Source organism: Colobus angolensis, unplaced genomic scaffold (assembly GCF_000951035.1).
Source record: "Colobus angolensis palliatus isolate OR3802 unplaced genomic scaffold, Cang.pa_1.0 Scaffold98, whole genome shotgun sequence".
Taxonomy (NCBI): domain Eukaryota; kingdom Metazoa; phylum Chordata; class Mammalia; order Primates; family Cercopithecidae; genus Colobus; species Colobus angolensis.
The window spans coordinates 794,946-821,135 of NW_012123820.1; the positions used below are offsets into that span (position 1 = coordinate 794,946).

The following is a 26,190-nucleotide window of genomic DNA, read 5'->3' on the forward strand; positions in this document are numbered from 1 at the left end:
GTTGTTGTTGTTGTTGTTTTGTAAGATGGAGTCTTGCTCTGTTGCCCAGGCTGGTGTGCAGTAGTGCAATCTTGGCTTACTACAACCTCCGTCTCCCGGGTTCAAGTGATTCTCCTGCCTCAGCCTCCAAAGTAGCTGGGATTATAGGCACCCAACACCATGCCCAACTAATTTTTGTATTTTTAGTAGAGACAAGGTTTCACCATGTTGGCCAGGCTGGTCTTAAACTCCTGACCTCAGGTGATCCACCTGCCTCGACCTCCCAAAGTGCTGGAATTAACAGGCATGAGCCAGTGCGCCAGCTCTATTATAATAGTTTTTGCAGTGTTAATGCATAGTAGGTTAGTAATTTTCCAAATAGTAAAAGGCTACATCATTTGCCTTGCTATTCTGTTGGCATATAGGTAGGTGGTAGGTAATTTTTCTTTTTTTTTTGTTTGTTTTTTTGGGACTGAATCTCACTCTGTGGCCCAGGTTGGAGTGCAATGGCAGTATCTCAGCTCACTGCTACATCCACCTCCCAGGTTTAAGCAATTCTCCTGCCTCAGCCTTCTGAGTAGCTGGAACTATAGGCCCACACCATCATGCCCAGCTAATTTCTGTATTTTTAGTAGAAATGGGATTTCACCATGATGCCCGGGCTGATTTTGAACTCCTGAGCTCAAGTGATCTACCTGCCTGGGCCTTCCAAAGTGCTGGGATTATAGGTGTGAGCCACCACACCTTGCTGGTCATTTTTAAAAATAAGTTTATACTTGGTTCAATATTGAGTACTGGAGGGGAGAGGATTTGCAAATCTTTCGTCTGCTATTATAAAGGCCCCATCTGAAACAATGAATGCTGTAGTTTTCTGTCCCTGCTACCTAGTGTTTTCTGATACTGTTTTTGGAGAATCCAAACAAATGGACAAATCTGTAATTACTTAGTAGTTACTTTGGTTTACTGCCAAATTATCTAGGGAACTCTTAAGACATGTTTATATTTAATGTTTTTCAACTGAAAGGCTCTGGGAGTAATGAGGAAACGCCAAGGTAGGGGTGGGAAGGTGACAAAGAGATAATTCAGATTTCCATTTTTTTTTTTTGAGAGATTTCCATTCTCAGTATAGCTGACATTGTAATTTCAGTTAAAGACTGGTGCCTGGCCAGAAATGCCTGTGAAACAGCTGTGGTTTAAGCTTCAACTGTAAAAGACAGATGGGTGATTTTAACAAAAGTTTTGTCTTTATTCATAGTTTATGTTGTCATTTTATTTTATATGTGTGTGTATGTGAGTGTATATATGTTCCTGCAGTTATCTTTATATGAAGATATTTTATTTCAGCAAATGATTTAACTAGAGATCAGACTGTCAGTTTATCATTTCTAGGCCTTTAGCCTGTAGTGGACAACAGTGACCTGAGGCATGGAATTCATTGGCCAAAATTGCATAGCAGTTGATATAACAACATCATTTTCAGTACTATAAATTGCATAACGTGTCTGAGGCCACTGTTGGGAATAACAGAATATATGGAGTGGGAAAGGGTTATGCACGCCCAGGACAGGGAAGGCTTTAATTAAATCAAGAATTTTTTGACTACAAGCACAACTACATTATATTACATGGAAGTAAAAGCTTGGTGATTAAGTTCATTTTATCAACATGTAGTATATAAAATAGTGAGTTGATCAGAAAATAAGAATTGTATTCACATAAAGGTAGAGAAGTAGTTTTATAGTAGGAAAAATCTTTTAAGAAAACTTGCATTATAAAGTGGAAATTGGAATACAGTACCTACTGAGGAAATGGGGGAAGTCAGGGGACAGTTTTGTGGAAGAGTGGGTATTAGAACTCCTAGTTTGTGACCTGTACTTGCTTTGGGTCTCAGAAGTCATGCTGGCTCTTAGATTAGAAATACAGCGTCTTCAGCATAAATGTAGTTGAAAGCAATAATTTTAAAATTTGCTTTTTCATCCTCTGCTTCCCCCCTTTTTAAGGTATAAAAGCATGAGTATTCTGTCTTCTGAAGGATGAAGAAAAACAATCCTTATTTCCTTTTCCAGCAGTTTGGCTATTTTTGTTGTTGTTTTTACTGCATAAATGGAGAGGCGTCTGTACCACGCATGGTATCATGCCCAGCAATTTTTTTTCATTTGAATGTAATTGTTCCTTAGCAAATAATTGCAGTCCAGAATGACTTTTATTGAGCTTGATTGAATTAGGGGTATGTATGAAAATGAGTTAGTTAAAGCTTAATCTATTACCCAGAGAATTGATGAAAATATCAGAAAAGCAGTCATTCATGGGGATTAAATATTCTTCTCTGTAAGTGGGCAGCATGGTTACCTCAGAGTCCCTTCTGCACTGACTAGGTAGTAGTGACATCAGGGTGCAAAACACAGATTTGGCATACTAGGGGATTTTGCAATGACGTGCCTTTGAATGTTATGCTGGACATTAACACTAATTGGGAATCCGCCTCATTGTAACAGGTGGCACCTCACCTTTTTTAGAATAAAAAGCTTTTTAAAACAGCACCTCAAGGGGGAGTGTGAGAGCTGTGCCAAAGAGCCAGTTGCTTCAGCATGTTTCAGTGGTGGTTTAGGCCACATCTGTAAGATAGGTTTTTCAGATGCCAAGTCAGATGCCCTGTTTGTAAGGGACAAATAATATATAATACATGGCTGTCCCACCTGCCGTTATGAAGTTTCTCAGAGGGAATCCTGGGCTGTGCCAGATCAGTGCTGGCTAGGACTGGGAGGGGGGCTGTGCAGTGTCATGGGTGGGAAGTAGAGGCCTTGAAAAGGGAAAGACAAGTTCCTAATGAGGCAGTGGAGCTAATCACCGGGACTCAGGAAGCCAAGGCCCTGTGGGGGTGATTGGAGGTTGAAAGTAAGCCAAAGTGGGACCCAGAGAACACAGACAGGTACCAGGTGGCTCAGATGAAAATCTGCCCAGGCATTGGTCTCAGGGCACACTCAAGTCACCGTTCTGTAGGGCTGTGCTCATACTTAGGGCATTTCCCCCTGCTAGGCCACCTGCCTTTCTGATATGTCACATCACCACTCATTTCCATCAAATCAGAACGTTCTCTGAAATACTAGTGATTTAAATGCAGACCAGACTATGCTGCAACTGCTTTTCTGAGGCTACTCATGTGGCCATTTGTAATAGCCAGATAAAATTTGGAGGGTTTCTGTTTGGCTGTCAGAGAACTTATGATATTCAATTTCCACAGTATGTAGCTTACAGATTGAGAAGAAATATATTGTCATAATCTGCCTAGAGCAGGGAGTTGTTTCTTTTAGTTGAGTGTGGATTTAGTTTCACCACTGAAGCAACCTAAATCTGTCTTACAAAGAAACATAAATGATAACTTTTGAATTCTTAGAAATGATACAGTTTAGGGATATGGATTTGCAGTGTTATTAAAATAAAATTCCATTTAGTTTACATGTACACCATTTCACTGATTTTGATCTTATATTTACTTCATCCTTTATCCTTAAAAAATAAAAATTATTTTCTATTTGGACCTCACCCCAGGCTGCTTTCTTGTTTGTTTGTTTTTACTATCTTGCCCTATTAACTTTAAATTATTTAAAAGGTAAATCATAAATATTAATATCTGAATCACAGTTTATCTAGTTGAGTGGGGCCAGTCATTTAAAATAACTTGGATTTAGTCAGGGTGTCTATTTAACCCTATGTTTTTCCAGGGGATTTGCCTGTAATTCTACACTTAATTATAGCCAAAAGGCCAAGAAGTTATTGCCCATGATTAGTTCTTAGTATGTGTAACCTTAATCTCAGAATTTCCATTGAATAATTTTAATGACGGTCTTTTTGTTAAAATTGACAGTAAACACTTTAGGCCACTTTCTCTAACTAGCATTGACGTAGGGAGATTTGCCTCATGTTGATTGTTTGGCTGGTAATTCATTTTATTTGGAGATTATTTTGCTAAAGAGAATGAATGTCAGCTTTATTTGAAAGACCTTCTTGGCTCACCATTTTAACTACTTTTTTATGGATCCTTCACAGAATCCCACTGCATCACAGAAGCTGGAAGTTCTGATGTTCCACTGAAATCACAATGGAAAGTCTTGACTTGATTGGTAAGAGCTGTTGTGAAGGTCCATCTTACTTACTTACCTGGAGGCAGTGAGGCAGTCAAGAACTATGTGCTGTCAGAGCTGGTCTCAACTTTTCCCCATAATCCATCTTGATTAAGGAAGTGTGATAATTGGATATTTTTTTTGTTGTCAATTTTATTATTTTTTAAAGTGTGACTTTTATTAATCTCCATTATCAAGTAAGTTAAATTTTCTTTTAAAATCATGAAAATTTTAAAAATAGCCGTTTCAAAATCTCTGGTTCGTTTCTCCACAGTACTGCATTATTGGTGAAAGTGAGTTTTCTAAAGTCCTAGATACTTAGAGGTTATATACCTAAATAGGTATTAAATTGATCTATCCCCCAAAAGCTGCTTTTTGTACTCCTGTTGGCTTTAATTGAAAAATGAATCAGTATCGAAGCATTATGGAGTTTTTCTTACCTGTTAAAAATAATAGAGGTAGGTGTAGCTGCATCTTGAAACCACTTTAAATATGAAAACCATATAATGAAGGAAAAAGTTGAGATTTTAAAATATATACATGTGCCAAATTATATAAAATTATGAAACTTGCAGATACTGTAACTGTCCTTTTGTATGTTAGTTATTTTCAAAGCTTTTGTTTTAGGGGAAAAAGTTTTTAACTTTAATGTATGGCAATAATATTTTAAAATTAGTTTTAATAATAATTACTTAAATGCATAGAGTTTCCCCAATCTGGGAATCAGATGTGGGATTGCTTTACTGGTATCTGAATACTTTATGGTGAACTAATGATATATAAGACTGAGGAAACTGCTGTAAATTAAAATGAGCAAATATGGTAAATATTGTTTAGTTATAGTTTTCAGGAAAGGAACTTATTCTTTAACTTTTTAGTTAAGATTAATCCAAAACCTTTTCTGTTTTAAAGCATATTTTGTAGCTTATTACATCTGTCTAGATTATGTGTCTACCTTTCCCTTTTGGTAACTATATCACTGAATGTTGCTTCTGTGATGTCAGCATAAATATAAGGCCTCTGAACCAGTCTCCTAAAAGTCATTATCTAGGATTGTACACATAGTAAAATGTATATGATTTACTTGAATGTATATTTATAATAGGGCATTTGAACAACAAGAAAACTTTAATGCCAGTGAGAAGATTGGAATTTAATTACTGTTTTTCTTCTTCACTGTGCTATCCTTCAAGGCACATTTGATACAAATATTAATACAAATTCTGAATTTAAGAATGCCAGCCAGAATACAGTTAATTGTGGTTTTATTGAGTCAGCAGTATAGACTATGGAATTTTCAAAAATTGATACTGAAATTTCAAGTATGTTCTCATTTGCTAATCTAAAAGAGAGTTGAGTATGGTGAGGTTTAAAGAAAATGGAATTGGTAGCAGTATTCTGAATTTGCTAAATATGAATACATATACAGAAAGCAAAGCCCGGACCCTTTATCTGACCTATTCAGAAAAACTAAGTAATGAACCAAGATTACTATGGCAAATTTCACTTAAGTAGCCATCTGAGCCAACAATTTCTGAATGTTAATCAGATTATTGCAATAGAATGTTTCATTGACTATAAGCAGAAATTGACAGAAATTCACACTAATGATAAAATTTAAAATGGAAGCTTAATTGCAGATGGCTAACACTGCATACTTTCTAGCTGACCTATATGTTTGTCTTAAATACAGTATTAACTGAGAAATAGAACAGATGCCATACAAAACCAGGAGTAATTGAGGAAACAAATCCTAGAAGATGTTACTTGGCAAAAGGATGCCAGGGTTCAATAAATCTGGGAAACAGATCAGTCAACTTAGTCAATTACATTTCAATATCAGAAGAGCCTCCAAATCTTAGTGGGTTTATGGCAATAAACATTTATTTCTCATTTATGTTCATGTCCCTGATTAGTCTCCTGCCACTCTGCTCTGTGTCCTGTTCATTCCTGAACCAAAACTGAAGGAGCAGTCTTTCTGGCACGTACACCTCTTGCAGAGGAAACAGGAAAGAGAAAAGTGATGGAACTATGACTCTTAACAAGGGTGCTTGGAAGTGGCACATGTCATTAACTCTCATGTTTAATTGGCTGGAGCATGTCACAGGGTGAAACCTGCATCATGTGAGAGAGTGGCCTTGTAAGAGGGGATGGGGAAAGACTGATAGGGAGTAACAGTACATATTTTAACTATTATATCTGCAAAATACCATCTGCTGCTTTTTAAGAGACATTATATCTGCAAAATACCATCTACTGCTTTTTAAGAGACAGAGCGCACATAATGTATTAAAGATTCCAGGAAGTTCTTCAGTAAATTAATCTGTTTAACATGTCAAATTATTTGACCATGAATCTTTTTGTTGTTATGTGGAATGCTGTCAGTGACAAGTTTTAGGGATACAATCCAAGAGTTTCTTGATGTTTTGAACCTTACAACTTTTCCTAAAACTTACGAAAAGTTTCTAATGTGTATAATAGACTTACATTATTCTTTTATAGGTAATTTTAAAATGAATAAAACTTACTGCAAACTGGACCCTCTATAATTTGCATACAGAATTAGAGAAAGGAAATATGATACTTAAAATAATTCTTTTACCTATATATAATAGGTTACAGAACTTTGACAGATATTATCTAATTTGATATAGGATGAGAATGAGGAAATGGGTACTTTGCTTTTTCCAGTAGTAATATATTAATCATACTGGATATAACAGTAGCCAAATGCCTTTGTCTACTTAAGTTCAATTTCAAGAATCATTGTAGTGATGAAGAATGCAGACACCATAGGGAACTTAACAATTGCATCTGGGAGTTTTCTAAGATACTCTACCTGAGGTCACATTTACTATACAGTGACTTTTGCATTATTATTATCTCTTAAATCTTCTAGAAAATTGTTAACACATAGAACTCCTTAGCCAATGGTGGTTTTATTCATCTCACAGATATTAAAAAACATTATTATCAAACTTGTGTGGATTAAGATGATTGATTTAAACATCTAGTAGTATATAAACAATGCTTTGTGATAGTTTATAGTTCCTTAAGATTGGGAGTAAGAAACATGCTTAGACATCTGTATTAGTCTGTTCTCATGCTGCTAACAAAGACATACCCAAGACTGGGTAATTTATAAAGGAAACAGGTTTAATGGACTCACCGTTTCACATGATTGGGAGGCCTCACAATCATGGCAGAAGGCAAAGGAGGAGCAGAGGCACGTCTTACATGGCAGCAGGCAGGAGAGCATGTGCAGGGGGACTCCCCTTTATAAAACCATCTGATCTCTTGAGACTTATTCACTATAACAAGAATGGCATGGAAGAAAACCCACCCCCATGATTCAGTTACCTCCCACCGGGTCCATCCCATGACATGGGGATTAGTACAATTCAAGGTGAGATTTGGGTTGGGACATAGAGCCAAACCATATCAACATCTGTCTCTTAAAATACATATATCTAGATATATCTAGATATATATATAGATATATCTAGATATAGATATATATATATATATATACACACACACACACACAGAAGGCAAGACAGTACAGCAAAACATGGGTTTTGGATTCAGAGATATCCTAGTTTTGGCACTTTTTAATTGAAAGCATTTGGGTGATTATATTTGACCTCTCTGAAATGTTATTTTCTCATTGTAGTGTAGGGATAATGATCTCTACCTTGTAGGATTGTGAGAATTAAATGAGATAATTGGGTTAATTGCTTGAAAAGAGTCCCTGGCACATAGAAGCACTCGAGAAGTAGTAGTTTGTAAAAGAAAGATGTGATCAAAGTTCAAGAATCTTGATACCCTGTACCATACCTCTCTGATAGACATCCAACAGTGCATATCTAAAATGTGTTTGTTTATAAACACATATGTCCACACACCTGCCAAGGGTTTTTAAAAAAATTGTCCTGAATGCGTAAGAACTTATGCGTTCTTCTTTACTTCTACTGGAAGTTGGAAGTGGCTTTATCCTTACTGCTGAGAGAAAGGGTGAATCCTGTAGAAATATGAGTTACCCCATGATCTAATAATTAACTTCTTGTCACTAAGAATTTAGAAGTCCCAAGGACAGAGTGATGACCAAAAGCTCATATACTTTATGGCTTTTACTCTGCATATTAATAAGGTCAGCATTAAGTTGCAAAAGGTATCAAATTTTATATAATCTTGAGGCAAGGTACAAGAACAGAAAATGGTACTACTGGAATTTTTTTCCTCATATAGAGCAGCTACTGTTTGGTTTCAGAAGAAATAGCATTTCTATTTTAAGATTTTTATGATACTGTTCTCCAGTGTGAAGGTTTAACTAATTTAGACTCCTTAAAGCAGGGGTCCCCAACTTCCTGGGCCTCTGACTGGTACTGGTCCATGGCCTGTTAGGAACCGGGTTGCACAGCAGGAGCTGAGCACCACCTAAGCTCTGCCTCCTGTCAGATCAGCAGCAGCATTAGATTCTCATAGGAGTCTGAACCCTACTGTGAACTGCAGAGGGATCTAGATTGCATGTTCCTTACGAGAATCTAATGCCTGATGATCTGAGGTGGAACAATTTCATGTCCAAACCATCCCCCACACGTCCCCTACCATTCGTGGAAAAATTGTCTTCCATGAAACCGGTCCCTGATGCTTAAAAAACTTGGGGACCACTGCCTTAAAGAACTTCTCTATTGACATTGTCCCCTTGTACTTTCAGAGTCAAGTACAACATAGTAATATCTTTTATGATTCAAAGCCTTATGCTTTTTCTAGAATGACTATTTGTTTAATTTTAAAATCACACATGTATATAAAAATGATTTTTTGGGGCCTGAATTAGTCTTCAAATTGTTCCAGGCTCTTCTCTTTATAAATGGAGTATCTTTGTAACTATTAGTTGCTTATTCACCTGGATTATTGGTGGAGTAAAACCACCTCAAAAAATATAAACTCTTCATCTTTAGAGGTTGTATTAGTTTGCGTGTGTTGCTATAACACATTAAAAAAAAGTGTCAGACTGGGTAGTTTAAACAACAGACATTTATTTTAAGTTGAAAGCTCTGGAGGCTAGAAGTCAGTGACTAAGATGCTGGAAAAGTCAGTTTCTAGTGAGGTCTCTCTTCCTGGCTTATATCACCAGAAGGGGCTACCTTCTTGCTATGTCCTTACATGGCCTTTCCTCTGTGTAGGCTGTAAGCTCTAGTGCCTCTTCCTCTTCTCGTAAGTACACCAGTTCTTTGGGATCAGGGCCCCATCCATATGACCTTGCTTAACTTTTATTTCCTCTTTATAGGCCCTGTCCCATCACATTGGGTACTGGGGCTTCAAAATATGAACTTGAAACGGGACACAATTTCATCTGTAACATAGATTTTTGTTTTTCTTTACCACAGAATGAAGTAAAAGTGTTTTAAAAAATAAATCCTACATGATTTAGTCTATAAACAAGATACTTGGTTTGTTACAGTCTTCTAAGATTCTAAAAATATCTTTGATACTTTTGAGGAGGGAGACGTTTGAAATTACTGAATTCCTGTTTCTTCCACTTTAAAGTCACCATTCATGAAAATAAGGTTCTTACAAGTGAAGGAATTAGGCCTAAGAACTTGAAAATTCAAGTGATTTATATAATGGAGGAATTACATCATTGTAAAAATTGACTTCCATGTGTATTTATTGTTATCTAGGAATACTGGGAATGTTTTTGAAAATTAAGTTGAAGAAGATAATTACTCTTTTGGGTTATACCTGTTTCTGTTTACTGTATCAAGCCAATTCACATTTTGTAACGCAGTATTCTTTTACTTTGTGAATCCGTTGAGAGTGCAAACAGGGAAATGGCATATACTTAAGATTTTGGTAAACAGAAAAAAAAAAGATTGTGTATTTGAAATAATGCCAGCAACTTCTGCTCAGTCTAAGTCTGATAGATCTATTTAATTATTGTCCTGTCTCCTTACCTGCCTTCTTTCTTTTTTTCCAACCCTTCATCAGCGACCCTATGAATAGAGTACATGTGAAGGTTGTGAGATTTAAGGCAGGCACTTTGGTTCATGTTGGGCTTTAAGAGATGCAGTGTGATACCTGGCTTCAGTTAATGTGTACCAGAAAGGTTGACTAAAGTCAACATTTGAGTGTTTTGTTCTGGGAGGTATTTGTAGGATATTGCTGTATTCAAATTGATCTGTGAAGTTGATAGACAAGAATACTGCGTTTGTTTTGCATTATCTTGTATAACCTGCTTAATTTGCAGTTGTTCTGCCTCTACTGTGGCTATATTACTGCTCATATAAAACAGATGAGTTATATAATTATTTTAGTGTTCTTAACATTTACTGTAAAGCAGTTTATTACCAAGTGTCTCATGGCGGAAATGCTCCGTTTTAGGATATTAAACATTGCCATAGGGACTTAGAGTACACAGGTTTCTGAGAGAGCCAGCCAGATGTGGGGGAACTGGCTTCTAAAGAGGGCTTAGCTACCTACTGTTTATGTGGTGAGCACTGTCCTAATACGTTGTGTCACAATAGTTATACTGAAGAATTGCCAAATAAGAGAAAAGTAAAACCTATCAAATGTGAGGTGTATCCATGTGCAGAGTAGTATATACCCTCCTGTCCGTGAAGGCAGCACCTGGATGGACATGAAATTCTGTCCATGCCTTCAATAGAGTTTTTGAATACCACTATGTTTTCAGCATTGTTAGAGTTACCAAATCATTAAATGGGTGTATTATAAAAGTCAATAAATAAAAGTTTGAAGTCAGCAGCTATTGTCAATCCCCTTAAATACCAAACCTCTTTTTATAACAATCATTTTGTCAGGCCATTTGGAAGGACAGAAGCATACAGATCATCTTTCAATTCATTTGGTGAAGTGAACATTTAAATAAATCATAAAGTTTTCAGGTTTGAAGGTTTAGTTCCTGATAAAATGCCGGGAGTTACCTATCTTTATTACTCACCTAGAGTTTCACTTTTTAGAGAACAAAAGATACATCTTTCTAATAAGGCTATTATATCTTATTGATAGTAGAAGTGTTTCAATCATGTCTCTTTTTATGAGTTTTTCCCTAATCAGCAAAATTATAGATTTTTTTTACCAGCTATCTGCTATAATAGAATATTTTATACATTGGGGTTTACTATGTGCCATGAAAAAGTATTTTAGAACTTTTACTTTTGAATACTTACAAAGATCTTGATTCCTACCTCTAGATTGTCAGCTGCAAAATGCTCACTGTTGATTCCTAGATATTAATATGGATAGGCAGAAACTTAAGGGTTTCCTTATGGGAGACAGATCTAAATGGATCACTTAAAAAAAAGTGGTTGTTTTTTTTTGTTTGTTTGTTTGTTTGTTTGTTTTTAACTGTAGAGTGATCTCTTAGAAACATGGGCTGTGGAGTCAGATGGATCCAAGACTACACTAACTCGGCCGTTTACCATAACTAGGATGTGGTAAAGTTACTTAGCTTTCTGTGAAATGGGGCAAATACCTGCCATGTAAAGTTGTTAGAGGATTAAAAGTACTAGAGGGTATAATGTCAACCCAGCATATAGCAGGGACTATTAAGGAAATGTGTTCTTAAAATGGACAGTAAGTAAAAAAATGATCTATAACTTTTTTTGCTTCTTAACTGGTCCTTGAAATTTAATTTCATGTTTATTACTATCTCCATTCACAACAAGATAAATGGTCCGGCTTCAAACTGTACATTTTTACTACATTGGGAAAATCTGTATTGAATACAAGATGGACTTGCTTTCCTGATGATTTCATTAGGAAAGAATAAATTAACATTTACTCTTATTGTTGGATTTCTTAAAATATTTTCTGTACAATTGTAAGTGATAGAAGTTTGATTTTAATTGTACCTCTTGCAATTTTGCAATTTTAGTAAAGCCCAAACATATGAAAATACTAGGAAATAAGTCATTTATCATTCAGTGGATTATAGTTAAGAATATTATTGCTACCTGCTATTAGTATTAACAAGAGTATCAGCCCAAACTATGTAAATTTTTTAAGCATAAGAACAAATTTATATAGTCTAGGTGATTTTCTTCAAAGACTATAATTATTTGAACAAAACAAGGAGATATAGTATGATTCTTAATGAGAATTCAGTAAGTATGGGAATTTAAAGTATGATAATTAATTTTTTTTTTAAGAGATAAGGGCTCATTCTGTTGCCCATGCTGGAATGCAGTAGGTTCATCAGGTCTCACTACAGCCTTGAACTACCAAGCTCAAGTGATCGCCCTGCCTTAACCTCCCAAATAGGCAGGACTTCAGGCATGTGCCACCACACCTGGCTAAGTTTCTTTAAATTTATTTTTTGTAGAGATGGGGTCTTACTTACTATGTTGCCCAGGCTGGTCTTGGCTGCAAGTGATCCTCCTACCTCAGTGATCCTCCTTCCTTAAATTCCAAAGTGCTGAGATTACAGATGTGAGCCACCATGTCCTGCTAAGTGCTATTTTTTAAAAATATTACACACTGATAATTATATAAATATTTAAAAAATTTAAATAGTTCATTCAACCATGACCTTATTTTGTTATTTAATTCATAAACTTCAAAAGAGATGCAAAATTTTCCTTCATTTCAAGTTTAGTGGTTTAACATTTCATAATTAATTGGTCCAAGAGAAAAAAAATTTTTCTCTATCTTCAGAAATGTTCTGTGAAAGTATTTATTTTCTAATAATTTTCATGCACATAAGCATAAAAACCAATACAACTTAGTCTCTGTCCCATGTATCAATAGCTATTTTGTATTAATTTTGAATATCTCTCAATAATTAATATATCTAAACTTGTTTTCAAGGTGTTTTAGTACCCTCTATGAAATACCTTGGTTCCTTCTAAAAGTTGCTTCTTATTTAGGTATATGTGTTAGGTGTTTGTGGTTTTTTTATAGCAATTTTGCCTTTTCCTTGTTGAGTATATAAACATCCAAACCATAGCCACCATGGATTTTATAGACTTTAATTGTATACTTTTAAAATTATTACTATATATTGAGAAATCTAAACCTTTCCAGACTGCTTGTGAGAGTTTGTACTCTGGATCATTATCCCTCTTTAATCTTTCTCCCACTCTATTCTGTTTCTTTTTAGAACCTGAGCTACCTGTAGTAATCTCACTGGAAAAATGTTTTCTGTAAAGATAAATAATGTATTTTCTATTCTTCTGTATAGCTAACAAATACTTACTAATTATCATGTGCAAGGCAGTGCGTTACACACTACCAAGATCAGAATGTGATAATATAAGGCAAAGTCCAGGCACAGAAGAGGGAGATACACAAATAAACTTCTAGTTCTGAGGAAGACCTTAAATCCCACTTAAGGATATCAGGGAAGACTTCACAAAGAGGAGGAAATAACAGAAGTGTGGAAGGGTGAATAGACTACTTGGGCTAGTGGGATGGGATACATGTAAAGTTACAGTGGGAAACTTTGGTGTGAAGGCAGAGATGTAAAGAGGGTCTTGAATGCTAAGGTGAGTTACCTTCCCCCCCAACCCCCAAAAGGCAGATGGGCCACTGAAAACTTTTGAATGATTGATATAAATGAGATGGAACAGACGGGAAAAAAGGTAGACATTGGAAAGACTGGTTTAGGGGGCTTTAGTATTATCCTAGGTAAGAAAACATTCATTCTTCTGGTAGTGTATTGACAGGTGTAAATGGGGCTATAATGAGAGACATTAAGAAAGTTATACTCTGGATCTTGAAATATTTTAGATTGAAGTATTCCAAGTTACAGAACTAGTCTTTCCCATTCACAGGGCAAAAGTTAATGGATACTCAGTTTTAAGGATTCCTTCAATGACAATTTTCTAAAACACTTGATTCCTACTACTATTTAGCCTCTGTTTTGTGTGTTTAGTTATTGTAAATTTAGCTTTCACTGTGTTTCTTGAATATGAATTCTAGGTATCTATCACCTGAACCAATTTAGAAACTATTAATCTGTAGAACTTGACAATAGACTGAACTCATTTTGGGGATGTAGAGGGACAGAGAGGGAAGGAGCAAATGGAGGGTATTTAAAAGAAAGTCAAAGATAGGTTTGTAATTTAATTGTGGATGTTCACAATAGTGCTAATACTGCCATCGGAAGTAAGGAGCTGCTAGTATTACTGATTTGTGGGAGGGGGAGGTGAAGTTTGGGATGGATTGAATTTGAAACACAGAGGATATCCATGGCATTATATTTAGGATGTAGTTATAAATTTGAGATGAGGTTTGGTAGAGATTCAGGCTGAAAACAGTTTTAATAGAAGAGTGAGATAAGAGCTGAAACTTTGAAAATTGGTGAAAGATAATATGCCTAAAGTGGAACTGTTGAAAATATCCATTCTTTGTTAAGGGAAGTCTAAAGGAAAGAAATTCTATCATATCTGTGGTGGGAAAAGCAGAATAGTGCTGTGCAAGATGGGGAAGACTTTCAAGATTGACAGTATTGAAAATTTAGGGATATCTAAATGCCTGAATAAAGTTCCTTGAGTTAGTAATCCAGGGGTGAATAACCTTTGGAGAAAGCAGTTTTTATACAGCAGTGAATGAAGTAGCCATGTTGTGTAATCTTTCCAATATTCCTTCTTTGAGTGCCAAGTTCTTGATTTTCTTTTTAGCTGAAACTATGTGTTGAGTCACTGTCTTCATTGAGTAATCCATAATGGTTTTCAAATCCTCTCCCTCGGAGCATAGAACTCATCTTCTATAAATGTAGTTGTAATATTCTTTAAATATGTTACCTTAGACTATTTTAAATCAAAGCTCATCCAGGTATTAATATCATTTCGTCAAATGCACTGAAGTGATTTTCTTTAAAATGCCATCAGCAAACATACTTTCAAATGCTTTACTCGTAAGTCTTATGTTTATTATAATTGGCATTACAGAGAAATGAATAATGAATTTTCTGTCATTGTCAGCTCTTCTTTCACACTTAGTGAAACTTAAAATAAGGCCTAATCTTTTAATAAAGATCCTTTAGAAAGCCCTTCAGAGTATTTGGGCCAACTGCATGTGCAGTTTCTAGTCTAAGAACCAGATACATAGCCACTTTGGTTTTCATCTTCAGAGAATGGTGGTAAAGATAAACTAAGACTTTCCCTAGGTAGTAATGATGATTATAATAATTAAAAACTGCAGCTGTTATTTGTCTTTTGTGTGCTCATTTCCGTGTGTGGTGTGTGTGTGTGTGTGTGTGTGTGTGTGTGTGTGTGTATTTTTCTTCCTTGTCTTCACAGTGAGCCTTAAATGTAGGTGTCATTATTCCTATCTCATACAAGAGAGAACTGAGTCTCAGAACATGTAAATAGCTTGTCTGAGCTTCTTGACTTGTTAAAAACAGACCTGAGATTCAAATCCAGCTCATTGTTACTTTCAAAGACTATAGTCTTTGCATAGTCTATGCAGTTTTATGATGTATCTGAAATTTGACCTGTAACACTTTTGATGGCAACTACTGACCCTAGTTTGGGAACTCAGTGCCTTATTACCTTCCTCCCCTTTTCTACCAACTTGGAAAGAATAGATCACTACTTTTCATTTGTTTAAATAAACATATTGCTAGATGCCATTATTAAGTCAGTCATTCTTCTTTATATTTAATATTATTATATATATATTTGATCTTCACATCAGTCTGATGAGAGGTAGGCATATTTTCCCCCAACATTTTATTATGAAACTCACATACTCACCACCTAGATTTGGCCATTAACATTTTATTATGTTTATTTTATTACATATCTATCATCTGTCCATCTCTCTGTCCCTCATCAATTCAACTTATTTTTTGAGGCATCTGAAAATATAGACGTCACTACACCTCCCTAAATGCTTCAGCATTTATATTATGTAATATCTATATTAACAAGAGTTCAATATTTATGTATAATTTTTTTGATGTAAGTCTACATTGAGTTGCATGCACACATCTTAAAAATACGTTTTCTGAATTTTGGTAAATGCATACACCTGCATAACCCAAATACCTATCAAGATATAACCTATTACTACTGGTAGGTGCCTCCTTTTCTTCTCATTTTTTAGATGGGGAAACTGAAAGAACAGAGAGGTGAAATTACCTGCCCAAGGTTACGCTGCTAGTAAGTGGCAAAGCTGGAATTCAAACTCAGGCTGTCTGGCTGCAGGGTTTGTGCTCCTAACTACACCACCACACTGTCTGTAGATTATCCTCACATGTTTGGGTGTCCTTCTACATTCGTGTGCATGAATGCACTGTTTATTTTTAATGTAAGTGTGTAGACACAGAAGTGGTACCCTGAGTTTAGTAAGAGTAGAAATGCTGTTCTAGCAACACATCAGTTCCTAGCAAGAGGTTTATGGCAGGAGAAATTAAGAGGGATGTATAATATGACAGATTCCCTTTGTTGAAGTAGTAGGGTGAATCTCTATGTAATAGCTCTGTCTTAACTGGCATCCTTGATTAATGTTTCCACACATATCAGTGAAGTGATAGTGAGTTTTCTAATGACAACACTGAGGTTCAGGAAAATCCTCAAGTACCACTTGAGCAATTAACGGTAAATTATGTTCAGTATAGCTTTGTATTAAGCATTTTTGCTCTTTTATAATTAGTAGAAAATTGTTCATCTGTGTGTGATATATATAGTATCATTCATCTTGATATCTCAGACTCTGAAATAATATAATTGATTAATTTGGAATTTATAAGTTAAGAAATTTATAAGGTTTTTAACAAATTTGTAAGGGAATTATTTGACTTTTCCAAATAAATTGCATGAAGATTTAAGGATTGGAACAGTTTATATTAAGACTTTTTCCTGGTTTGCAATACTTGGGTGGCCTGATGAAAAGAAATTCTTCAACTTTAGTATCTTTCCTGCATTGTGTTCATACCACTCATATCTTAAAAGTTGACCAGTACTTTTTGTTCACTTCTTAAATGATGAAAAAGAAGCCATCATGTAATTTTTTTTTTAATTGTAAGTATTGTGCAAAAAGCATTAAAAAAAAATTGTATGTAGCTCACAAAACCTAGCCAGTCACTAGAGGGCAGAGCAGTACTGTACTTTAGGCCTTATTTGAAAATTTCTGGTTTAAAAAATGCTGAACATGATGGAAAATATATTGATACACAGTTGAATAGAAATTTCTTTGTGTTCTTATTGTCTTATTTTGCTGTAAAATCCAATAACATGCTTATACTTTTATCAAAGCAGCTTTTCTGGCAATTCAATTGAATGTTACTAAAAGGGCATGATTATTTAGAAGAGTGTAAGTGCCCCTCAAAAGAAAATACTCTTGCATACAAAGAGCAACACATTTCATAATTTCTACCCTATGAAGTACCCTGAAATTGGATTGCAGTGTAGACTTTAGGTGAGACATTGTAAGAGAGAACAAGTAGTTTTGAGCACCAGTTCTTTACTAGTACTTAGCTCTAAGAATTCATTGAAATGCAGAACATTGCTTTATCTTTCCAGTCAGCAGAAATGTGTTGAATCATTAAGAATGAAATTACAAAGTTGAAGAAGCAAATAAACTAACTCTAGCCCTTTAAAAAATTTTTGTCAAGTGACTGTTCACTTAATTTCATTTCTGTTCTAAATTTTTTGTCATTCTGATATTTTTATTCAGATTTATTTTTTTCTGGTATATCTTAAAAATATCCTAATGAGTAGCCTGAGTAATTCAGTGTCCCATAAAATAGAAAAATTTTGTCCTTAATTGTGTTTATTTGAATTTTATTTTACAAAACCAGTTTGGATTTCTGTAATATTCTACTAGGGACTACATAGGATATCAGAAAAAGCAGTGGATTTTGGAATCAGAAAATTTGGGGGCCTCGATTATCATTTATTTGCTTGTGTCTTGGGCAAGTCACATTACCTCTCTGACCTTCATTTTCTAAACTGGAAAAAATACTTCCTTCTTTACAGCTGGGTTGTTTGGAGGACTGTGTGTGTAGATGTATCTCCAAAGATGAAACCCTGTGAAGATGAATTTTAATGGGTAAAGTTACAAGCTCCGAAAAACCATGGCAATAACTTCAAAATGGTTGACTGTATCACAGATTTAGTAACATGAGGGCACATATTACATGAGTAAATAGTACCAAAAATGTGGTTTCAAAACCAAAACCCAAGTTCAGATCTCCAACTTCCTCCTGTCTGTGATTTCTCTGGCTGCTTAATCTCTCTGTTAACTTCTGACTCTTTTGCTCCTCTCAGCTCTTTATTTCTGTCCTCTGTTTATTTCCATGTTTCCTCTCTCTGTGTTTCTCCTGACTGTCTCTGGTCTCTCTCTGTGTTTTTCTTGTCCCAGGCACCCTCAGGAAGACCCCAAGCCTCTAGCAGTACCTGGTATCATCTCCAGCATGTTATAGATGTGGAGGATTCACTGGGATATTGAGAAATACCAGAGGCGAATTGTTCCACTGTAGTAAGTCATTCAGCATTTGTTAAGTGACTACTGTTCACGCAGCATAGTTGGTGGTCCTTTTGGGGAAGAAGAATTTGTTAGGACACAGGACAGAAGAAATACATTTGTAAACTCTTGTCAGTGGTTCTTGCAGGCTAGACAAACATGCAAATGAAAACAACAGTGACAAATTAAAAAGCTTACAAATAATCATATAAACGAATTGTGTTTTATGTGTGCTGACGGGTCCTAGGGTTAATGGAGTAGAGAAAGCCAAGTGGTATTAATCAGATTTCCTGCATGAGTTTAAAATTAGGTTTTGAAGTACATTTGGAAGAGAGATGAGGAAAAAGAGAGTGGAAGTGAGTAATTTCTGTGGGGCTTGGCAAGGCTTTTTGCTTCCCTGTGAGTGAGTCCCTGACGGTGGGGGGTAATGAAATGAAAGTGCTAAGTTTCAGCCTACCAACAGCTAACTTTACTTCCAGTCTTAGAGAAATTCCAGTTATGAAAAGAAGTACAGCCAAGTTGAGACTTTCCATAAACATAATTGGGATCCACTGCCAGTTTTAGAATTTATAGGGTTTAAGTGTAAATTGTGATTATTTGAAGTAATAAAGAAGTACTATGACATAAAATTGATGCAGACCATTAGAACATGATTCAGGGATGCATTCTAAATAACATAAACTGAAATAGTAAGCTGAAATAGAACAAGTCTGGGGTTTTTGTTTTGTTTTGTTTTGTTTTGTTTTTTGCATTAGAAATTTATTTTTGCTATTGTATTTTTAGACAGTCCTACCTAGTAGATGCGTGGTTTTCACATTTGGGTACCAGAGTTGGATATCATTTGAATCCCAACTATGCTAGCTTTAAACATTGGGCAATCTGCTTCGCAATGCTGAATCTCAATTTCCACATGTGTAAACTAATGCTGGAAATATTCACCTCAAAGAGTGATGTGAATTAAGAGATAATTTTACATAGTCCTGAGTACATGCTAGGTACTTGCTACTTGTGAATACTTAAAAATACCTTTAAAACAGTTTGTTAAGTAAATATAATGTTATTTCTGAGAGCTTTTTAAAAGTAAGAATGCTATATATACAAGAATGTTTGTATATACAGAAAATGCTATAGATAACAAGAATATTTATTGTGCATGGATATTAATGACACTTTATACCTTCTAATAAAACATATTAGAAAACTGAGTTTCACAGTGATAACAGGTATAATGTCACAATACTGAATTAGATATTAGAAATGGTGAATTCGACTCTCTGTATGTCCCTATGGTGCAAGCTGAATATGTGCCTTTAAACAAAAAAATTTATTAATTTGAGAAATAAGTTTGTGGTTATAGTCAGCACCCTATTATGCTACCTTCTCTACCATTATCTGTGTTTATAATTCTGCAGTCATATCTTTAGAATCAGGATGAATCTAAACTATGATAATTTCTTTTTGCTACCCTACACAAAAATACTTATACTATGTAGATAAGGTACAAAGAATAGCATTAACACGAATAACTGAGAACCTACCACTAGTTTGAGAAAAGAACATTACCAGTTTCTTTGTGGCCCACCGTGTGCCCCACCCAGATTCCATTGCCTCTCTTTACCCCCTCACCACAATCCTTAATTTTGAGTTTATTACTTCTGTGTTTTTCTTTGTCATTTTTCTCATACTTATGTACCCCCTACATTAAATTTTGCTTGTTTTTAAATTTTATATAAAGAATACTACATGTTTTCTTCTGCAACAACTATTTTTCCTGCTCAACATCATATTTATGACTCATTCCTGCTTGTCTTTGTAATTCATTTATCATCATATATGTATAATCTTTTATTGTATGAAAATACCACAATTTATTTACTTTCTTTTAATGGCTATTTAAGCTGTCTTTCTTTTCTTTTCTTTTCTTTCCTTTTCTTTTCTTTTTTCTTTTTGTCATTAGAAATAAAGCAACAGAGGAAAAGTTGTTGAGTCCTGTATATGCCCTCTTTATGTACATATTATTTCTTCAGGATATATGTTCAGGAGCTGAACTGTTAGGTGATAGGGTACGCCAAACCTGAAATTCCACAAGATAATGCCACATGGATTTCCATAGAACTTGTTACATTTTATACTCCCACTAACAGAATGTAAGTGTTCTCTCTCTCTGGCTCCTGTAGTTCTTTAAAATTACTAGATTTTTGTTTGATATATTCACCATATCTTTATGAATGATACTTTGCATGAATATGACTATATCCAAGCAGAAGTTTAAAAATGGAAAAGGTTTTTTAGTTTACCTGTAAACATTTTAACAAAAACCCTGATGACCCTCATTTTTTAAAAGTTAGTTTTACTCTTCTGCTTTTATTTTTCTGTTTCCCAAATTGTCACTCATACCTTTTCTCAAACTCATTTAAATCTAGACATCCTGAAATAGCTGGATCTGTGTGCTCACTAAATGTTTTGCCTCCAGAAAACCTTATCATAAGAATAAATGTTCTCTTGTGATAAATGAAAACTGTCAGCTTTTTCTGACTTCTAAGAAACAGTTTTTGCAGAGAATGTACATTTCTTTTCTTTTCCCCCTAATTCTTGTTGAGATAGAGAAAGAGTGACCCACAGAGGACTATTTGCAAGCTGCAGAGCCTTGATCAACCCATGTTTTTGTTCTGTATTGCAGCAGTTCCAAAAACTTGAGTAAATGACTCGCGTCCCCTTTTCTGTCGTTCACCCTCTTTTGATTTTGTTAGCCAGTGATTCTTTTGGTATCTGATATTTGTACACACTGTTCCAGTTTTAATACCAAAAGTTCCTCCTAATCTTGTAACGGGTACTTCGTGTTTTAGAATTTTAGTTGACTAATCTCAATATTTTGTCTTTTGTCAAGCTTGCTGTCACTACTACACATATCTTCTGCAGTTTCCCAGGAAATATACCAGTATCTATCCTATTTCCTGGTACTTATTCAATGGATATTTATTGAATGTAGAAAGGAAAGATGTAAATGCAGTCAGCACTGAAATACCTTTCCCCTGCTTAACTACAATAATTTCCCTAAAAGCACTAGGCCAAAATCATGAGTACTGTAAATAGTTTTGCTAGTAAGTAGCTTTATTAAACCATAGCCAGTCATTTCTTCTTGAGCTATACTCTACTTTTTTTTGAAAAATTAGAGTGTTAGACCAGTGATCTGTAAGATTCCTTTTGACACCACAATTTTGTATTCTATCTTCTAATTGAAATGAAAAACACTTTGTCACTATTTGTCTCGGCACCACTACTAGGGTCTGAATCTATCTGACTTACTGGGCTTTAGGCCCATAACTGTGTCACAGCAACCTGCCAGTTATTGTCTCATAACCCAGCAAGTGGGGGCATACATTGAACTTCTCTTCCTCTCTTTGTTCTTTAGGGTTGATTTGTTCTAGTATAAAACAAATATTTGTTTCCTTTGGCTTCCCGATTTCATTTATCAGGCAACCCAGGCATTGTTCAATGCTAATGCTTGAGTTCTGCTGCCTTGCTCCTTCTTCTTTTCCCTCAACCCTACAGCCGTGCCCAGGGCAACTCATCCTAACCTTTGTTATTTGCTATACAGCATAACCCCATGTCTTTTCTCACACTCTAGTTACCATCTTTGAGTCAGTATTGGTTCTTTCTGTTGGGCTTTTCCTTGAAGTCAGTGAGTCTGTCTGTATCTGATGCTGAAGGCAAGTTGTTTTTTCCTTTCTGTTTTGGTTCCTCTGCTTGGGACACCTCAACTCCAGGTGAATGGTGAGTGAGAGCCTGACTTCTTTCCTTGCTACCTTTATGTAGTCTTTCCATTACTATTGCAGGGAATCGCTAAACCACTTTCAAGGAGTTATTTGACTCCAGATTCTCACATGACTAAAATTTCATAAATGTGTTACTGGCCCTGGATTCATCTTGAGTACTTTTGAACTCTGCACCAAAGGCAAAAGATGCCAGAAGTCATGCTACAGTGGGAAGGGGAACCAACTTCCTTTGAATTCTCTGTAGATTATAACCACGGCCCAATCACTCCTGAGGGTGAGTGGGTGACTGGTGAGCTATGTATTTGGTCTTTAACCGAGGTCAAGTATAGACTCTTCCTGACCTTTATTCAGCGATACAGACTGTACATTTCTGTTGTGCTTAGCCAGTGGACATGTTTCTCTCCTCATGATGTTATAGATCTGGTTTGTGAAGATTCCATTTAAGTCTTGCAACTTTTAGTGTAAGATGAGAAGGCAGGAGAAAACTTTTACAACTAAAAAAGAAGGAAAAAGAGGGAAACGTTTTTAGTGAAGGATTTATTTTTAATAACACTAACTGAATTCTGATTCAAATTTGGAAGCTTAAAAATTGTGAGTTTTTAAAATGTCACATTATTTGTTATTGAAAGCCTAGCTGTTAACCTCCTACCCCCAGCCTCCAAACACATAAAACACCCAAGATTCACTGGGCTGTCCGACCATGAGGCACAAGAAGCCAGACTATCTGTGAGAATTCTCCCCTCCTAACTAACTGCTTACTTGACAAAATTCTTAAGGAAACGTATTATGCCAAATGTTCTGTTCAGAGAAGCAGTTAATACCACCCTATCTCAAGAAGAACAGATTACTTTTTGTTCCTCAGGAATTCAAGGAGAGAAATATTCTGTTATGCTTATCAGGGAAAAAATGGGAGAAATTACCTCACATGAAAACTTTACTGATAGGAGAATGTTCATTCTAACTATTTTTATAATGTGTCTTTGATTAATGTAAAAGTCTTGACCTGTTAAGTATTCACGTTAATATTTTATATTATCAGTGATAAAAGTTTCTTTTGTAGTATTAATTCACTTAGTATTTTATTAATTTAGACAGACTTGAAAGTGCTTCATAAAACCTACAACACTCATTTAGTATTCTCATTTTGATTTAATGTCTTGTCTTCTGAAAGCCATATATTCTCTAATGATTTAAGTTGCAACGAATATTAAAAATAAACTATTATTAATAAAATAAGTTGGACCATCCTTAAATACAGTAGAAAAATTTATAAATATATAAATATGTGATATAAAATTTTCTTTCTGAGGATGCTAGGAAATGCATTTATGATGGATTCTGCATTGGATGGGTTTAATTTGGAAAAGGTTTTATAAATGCTAAATTAAGAATAAATTTTGAACTATATATTTTTTACTCTTATAGCTTGTCTATTATACAGTAAAGTTGGTAATAAATATAAAAGTAAGCTCAATGTTGAGGTTTATGTAATTATTCCAGGAAGTATTCTAAAAATAGATTTATCTATATTATTAGAAAGTATTTTATTAAAATAGTTTTATTCAGATTTAGGTCTTGCTTGAATAACAATATTAATTTTGTCTTGTAGTTTGTATTTGAAATTTAAAAAGTAAAATATTTAAATAGATCTGTAATTTTGATGAAAAAGAAGTGAGCAATGAATCTGTTTTCTTGAATGTTTTCTAGTGTATTACCATTTATTTATCTTAGCTATAAAAATTTACATTTCCAAAAACCTGAATAGGTTTTCTTAAATCTGAAAAATAAATCGCTGATTGTTTCTGTAAAAACAATGGAACAGAAAGTAGAGCAGCTGCACTTTAATATTAATATTTATTTTGAGGAATTGGGACCCTTCTAGGAAGCTCACCTGCATATTATGTTGTTGAAAATTTCTAAATATGGTTTTCTTCTTCTATGCACGTGCCCAACTGTTTTCTCCCAGCAAATCTTACTCAGAATCTGTGAGCTTCTTTTGTGCTTAGCCAGTGGACACTACTCCTTTTTCTTGTGCTAGCCAAGCACTGTGTCTCATTTGAATGATGACATTATTGCACTTAGGTTAAGGTCTGTTTTGAGCTTAGAGGAGTCTTGGCTGCCGTTTTCATCCATTTATAGTTATTTCCTGTTACTTAATCTCTACACAGTATGTATAGATGTATGTTTGTTATAATCAAGTTGATGGCAGTGTTATTTCTATGAGCCCGGAGCTGCCCAGTAAACACGGGGCTTGTGTTTTCATCCCTTAGTAACCAGCTACCTGCTAAGAACCACTCTGGACCTGGGAAAGTTCGTGCTCTGGAACTCTGAGTCAGAGAACTAATAGAGCTCAGTGCCAAGGCAGGAGTCGGTCTGATTTTCACTGAATGGAGTCATCCAGTCAGCTGTTCCTTCAAAATTAAAGCTCATGGAGATAGCCTTTCTTCTGCACTCATTGGTGCTTAATCAGGATTGATTTGAGTACGTTTCCTTTTCTTTTAATCTTTAAAAAATGTGCCGGAGACTTCTGTTGATTTGTTTGAAATTATTTGCATTTAAAAGGCTTCCAAGACAGTTTTCACGCAAAGGTTCTGGCTCTTATTTTTTGTACTTACTATGGTTGACAAAATCATGATGGGACTGCATTCTCCTTTTTCTTGATTTATGCTATTATGGCAACTTCAAAGACAAATAAGGGAGACATCTACTTTTTCCCATCCCCCTCCCACATTCAGAGGTTAAAGTTAAGGATGAACCGTGGCAATGTTAACTTCACAGATTTAAATCTATGGTCTTCAATGGGAACTTTAAGACTCCCTGCCTGCAATTAAGAGGCTAGCAGTGATGATGATGATGATGATGGTGATGTGAATATTTCTGAAGTAGAGGTACAATAAGAGGCTGAGTCACAGATTTAAAATTATCATTTGAGATAATAATAGAATAGTGTCACAAGGCAGTTTATGGCTCATGCTGTAGAAAATTAAGAATTTAGAGGAAGGAGATGTTATTTTGCTTAGGATCATATTTGACTTCCATCGAGAGGAAGAGAGAAGGGCCGTTTTAAATAAGGGCTCTCTGGACAAATGATAAGAGGCAAAAAAGCACTCCATTGCAGGGAGCTGGGCCTTGAATAAATCTTCTGGAGTATAGTAAAAGGCAAAGGAAATTTGAGGCCAGGTTTTGAATATGTGGGTGGGGAGTGAGGTGGGAAGGGGCACAAAAAAGATCCAGAATACCAAACTAAGGAATTAAATTCTAGGAGTAGACCGTAAAGGGCCTCCGAAGGGTTTGATTTCAGGGAGTGAAAACCTCAAAGCATGATTCTAAGTAAATCTGATACAGATGATACAGATTAGTTTGAATGGAAATTATCACTTAGGAACTGCTATAGTTATCTCTTGGGTTGAAGTGGTGCCAAAGGGTTTGAAGAGGGAAGGAAATGTGCATTTTTAACAGTATGTATACAAGGCAGCATATATGAGGTACTCTAAAAGGGATTTTTCACATTTATTATCTGTTTCTATTGTAACCATCCTGTAAAGTAGGCCCTAGTCTACTTTTACAGATTAATGAACAGAGGTCCTTAGGTTAGATAACTACTAGTGGTCAAAATTCATAGCCAGGCCTGACTGCCAAGTCACCAAGCCTTTTAACACCCCTGCTCTGATTTCATGAGCATGGAAATGGAAAACAGATAAACTTTTTAGTTGTTATTTCCAAAATATTACTTTATTAGGAATTATGAAATGGATCCAAATTAGGGTTATAGTCATACATATTTTTATATCTATTCTTTCATGTATATTAGTACACCTGAATTTGAATCAGATGTTATGTATTAGACTTAGCTAATTAGATTTAACTATTTCTTATTT

General features: G+C 35.2%; 1 protein-coding gene across 3 annotated transcripts in view; it reads left to right on the plus strand.

Annotated features, from left to right (window-relative positions):
- Positions 1-26,190, plus strand: part of BBX (bobby sox homolog (Drosophila)) — a 273,989-nt gene that overhangs the window by 115,326 nt on the left and 132,473 nt on the right. For all 3 annotated transcript variants that reach the window (XM_011932734.1, XM_011932735.1, XM_011932736.1), the window contains exon 3: positions 4,027-4,100. The gene's annotated coding sequence lies outside the window, so the exon portion shown is untranslated. The remainder of the gene's footprint in view (positions 1-4,026; positions 4,101-26,190) is intronic.